Below are 5,000 nucleotides of genomic sequence, written 5' to 3'. Positions count from 1 at the left end.
AAGGGGTGGTGACGATAATGACAAAGTGAAAAGGATGCTACAGATTGCAAAACGGAAGACGACAATAATATCGAGACGATAATAACAACGGCAAGGCCGATAATGAGGACCGGAGTCCTGGAGGCAACAACGCAGTATGCAACACAGTTTGGCTGCGATAGTTGCAATCACAAAGTGCTAGCGTGTTGCAAAGGGTATTGGCAAACAGGGTTATTTTCAATTCAGATGGAAACTGCAGATTGCATCCTACATGACGTGTCTCTGTAAGTCTATGCCATAATGTAAACAAGGAGAGCACTATCATTGCAAGCAGACACGTAGCCAAATCATAAATGGGTCGCGTATAAATGCTGTCACGTTATAAACAATACATGCATATTCGTCGTTGCTTGTGTGTGTGTGTAATGATAACAATTATGATATCAATAATAATAACAATGATAATGAATAATAATGATAATAATATCAATTATAATGAATAATAATAATAATAATAATAATAATAATAATAATAAAATAATAACAAGAACAATAATAATAATAATAATAATAATAATAAATCATCTCAAATATCCTTACATATCAAAGCCATGTAAACAACCACTCTCCCTGAAGAACTAGTCATTCGATGGAATTACTAAAGTTCAAAGATTATCCTTATTCCTTCCATCAACCCTCCCCCCCCCTCCCCCCTTCAACCGCCCTTTCAATCTATTTCAAAGTGGCGTGCTTTTAAAACGCTTCCTGTGAGCTTCATTCAGATCGTATTAAAACCATATCAATGACGGAATAGATATCAAGATTTTTAGCTCTTGCATGTTGTTGAAAAGGGCACCTTTGCAATCGTGTACTCTAAGTGATGTCTGGTAAATACTGCAGGGCTGACGCCATTAAAAGATTATAATAAATGAATAAATATGTGAACAGGTAAATAACGATGACAACAATGACAATAACAGGTAGATGAATAAATATCGGTGCAAATGAGTGCATGAGAAAACGTACAACTATTGTTGTGTTATGGCAAACGCAACCTCACAGGCTTAATCCTCGCCAACACATCGTATACTCAAATATTCCAAATATACTACGTGTGCGTTTATATACACACATATATATGTATACACACACACATACATACATACATACATACACACACATATACATATGCATACATACATACATACATACATATATATATATATATATATTATAGTTATATATATTATATTTATTTTTATATATCTATTATATATATATATAAATACACATATACATATGCTTACAACATAAATATATAATATATATATAATATATATTTATATATATGTATATATATTTAGTATATATATATATTGTTATATGCTCCTATAGATATAAAGATTCTATTATATATATACCTATAATTTATATTTAGATAGATATTTATATATTTATTATATATTGATTATATATATATTATTTATATATATTTTATATATTCATATATTTATATATTATATATTTATTTATTATATATTTATATCTTATAGTCTATATATTTATATATACTATATATTATATTGAATATATATTTTATTAATATATATATATTTTTATATATATATATGTATAGTATTTATACAATATAGTTATATTATATCAGTTTATATATATATATATATAGATTTATATATATATTAATATACATTATATACATATATATACATATATACATATATACTATATTATAATATATTTATGATAGATATCATATAATATAATATATGTATATATATGTGTATATATATGTATGGGTATTAATATATATATATATATATTATATATATTGATATATTTATATATAGATATATTTATATGTATAAAATTATATACTTATATATTTATATATATATATAATATATATTTAACTATACTATATATATTATATATATATTTATATATATACTTTTGTGTGTGTTTATATATATATGTTATGTATGGTACTGTATTATTATATATATAGTTTATATAGTATATTTATATTAGATATATATATAGTATATACATATATTTATATTATATATATATAAAATTATAGATATACATATATATATATTATATATTTTATATTTATATATATATAATATATACAATAATATATATATATATACTATATATATATTTATATATATATATATAATATATATACATATTTATATATTATAACTATATATATTATATATATATTTATATATGTAAGATATATATATATAATGTGTGTGTTATATTTATATATTATATATTAATATATTATATATATTTATATATGTGTGTGTATATATATATATATATTATATATATACTATATATATGTATGTATGTTGTATATATATATATGTATATTATATATATATATATATATTATATATATATATTTATATAATATATTTATTTATATATAATATTTTATATGTTATATATATATATATATGTATATTATATATATATATCTATATATATATATGTATATGTATATGTATACGTTTATTGTATATGTATGTATATATATATATTTTATATATATTATATATATTATATTTTATATATATTATATATATTAATTATAATATATATATATATATAAATACACAACACACACACACACACCTGCATACATATTATATGTACGTATGTAGGTAAATATATAGTATATTAATCTATATATATATATATATATATATATATATATATATATATATATATTATATGCTAATATATATCTATATATGCATATATATATATATATTATAATAATTATAATGATATTCATATTATTATATATTATATATATTATTATGGGGGGGGGGGGGGGTTGGGCGTGTGGGTGTTTGAAACAGCTCTGCATGTTCAAAGGAAGCGATATAACAACATTTCTTTCGTCTGGTGTGTTTACCATCCAGTGGCAGCATTTGTAAAAGTTGTAAAGCCGGTGAAGCCATTTCAAGGATAAAGTATTTGTATATATATAGAGATTTCTTTATATTCTATATACACGTGCAAAAGCACACACACACACACACACACACACACACAAACAGCTCTCTCTCTCTCTCTTCCTCTCCCCCCCCCCCCTCTCTCTCTCTCTCTCTCTCTCTCTCTCTCTCTCTCTCTCTCTCTCTCTCTCTCCTCTCTCTTTCTCCTCTCTTTCTCCTCTCTCTCTCCTCTCTCCCTTCCTCTCTCTCCTCTCTCCCTTCCTCTCTCTCCCCTCTCCCTTCCTCTCTCTCCCCTCTCCCTTCCTCTCTCACCCCTCTCCCTCTCTCCCTTCCTCTCTCACCCCTCTCCCTCTCTCCCTTCCTCTCTCACCCCTCTCCCTCTCTCCCTTCCTCTCTCACCCCTCTCCTCTCTCTCCCTTCCTCTCCCTCTCTCCCTTCCTCTCTCTCCCCTTTCTCTCTTCCTCTCCTCTCTCTCCCTTCCTCTCCTCTCTCTCCCTTCCTCTCCCTCCTCTCTCTCCCTTCCTCTCCCTCCTCTCTCTCCCCTCTCCCTGTCTCCCTTCCTCTCCCCTCTCCCTGTCTCCCTTCCTCTCTCTCTTTCCAACACACTAATACAAATGTTCCCTGACACGTGTCCATGTATAAATACCTCCCTCACTTAGCATTTTATCCATGCAAATGCCATACATATGTACATATCATGAATTGGAATTTAGCATATATGAAAACGAATAATGCTTGCAACATAGGCTTTTTGAGTAAGCTTTCAGACAGTGATATTATAAAATAAAGATATATAGATATGTAAACCTATATGTATATACATAAACTATATAGATAAAGAGGATAATAATGATGATAGAAATGACTTTGGTAATGGGTATGATTATGATTATGATTATTATTATGATCCCTCTCCCTCTCCCATTTCCAATTCCTCGTCCTTTTCCGTTCCTCCGCCCCTCTCTCTCCCTCTTTCTTTCTCATACACACACACAATTACCCCCCCGCCCCCCCCACACACACACCACCTTCCTCTCACTTCTCCCAATACGACGAATGTCATGAACAGGCGTCACAAAAATGGACTCAGTCGCTGGTCGATTCGCGTCATGCGGAATTGGTCTCTGAGGTCGAATCGAGGTCAGGCAGGGTCGTGTTTTGTCCTTCTCTCTTTTTTTTTTCTTTTCTTTTTTTCTTCTTCTTGTTTTAATTCTAGTTTTTATTTTGGTGTTGTTTTTTTTCTCCGTTTTTCTTTGTTGTCCTTCTTTAACTTTTTCATTGTCTTTCTTTTCACCTTTCTTTCTATTTCCTTTTCATTTATTTTTCCTTTCTTTTTACTCTTTCTTTTCCTCCATTATTATTCTTCTTATTATTTTTCTTTCTTTTGCCTCTCTTTATTCTTCAAATTTTCCCCTCTTTTTCATAATGTTTCCTTTTTTCTTCTTTTCTTTTTTTATGAGGAAAAGAATAATGGGAAAGACAAGAATAACCAAAGCATATACAAAAAACAGGCAAAGAAATCAAGAATAAAGAATGAACAACTAACACCTTTCTACCCCTCCCTAAAAAATAAAAACAAACACAAATTACACAAACAAATTACAATTACACAACGAACAATAACAACAAGCACAAACCACCCAAACACTTACCATACACAAAAGCTCTCTCTCTCTCTCTCTCTCTCTCTCTCTCTCTCTCTCTATCTCTCTCTCTCTCTCGCTCTCTCTCTGTTTCTGTCTCTGTCTGTCCATCTACTGCAATTTCTAATTTCTACTGCATTGTATATCACTGCATATAATATATTTCTTTCATACCAGTATGACGGAGTGATATTGGATGATGTTTTTATAATTTGTATTACAATATGTTCTGTAAAATTACTTCATGAATACCACTGTAAAGAATGACCGACGTAAATTGGAAATAAAGATCATTATTATTATCATCACTATCATTATCATCATTATTATTATTATTATTGTTATTACTCTCTCTCTCTCTCTCTCTCTCTCTCTCTCTCTC

The sequence above is a fragment of the Penaeus japonicus genome, unplaced genomic scaffold, assembly GCF_977035675.1.
Source record: "Penaeus japonicus unplaced genomic scaffold, GWHDUDI00000001_assembly GWHDUDI00000015, whole genome shotgun sequence".
NCBI classification, from domain to species: domain Eukaryota; kingdom Metazoa; phylum Arthropoda; class Malacostraca; order Decapoda; family Penaeidae; genus Penaeus; species Penaeus japonicus.
Note: the sequence above shows the minus strand (reverse complement) of the source record.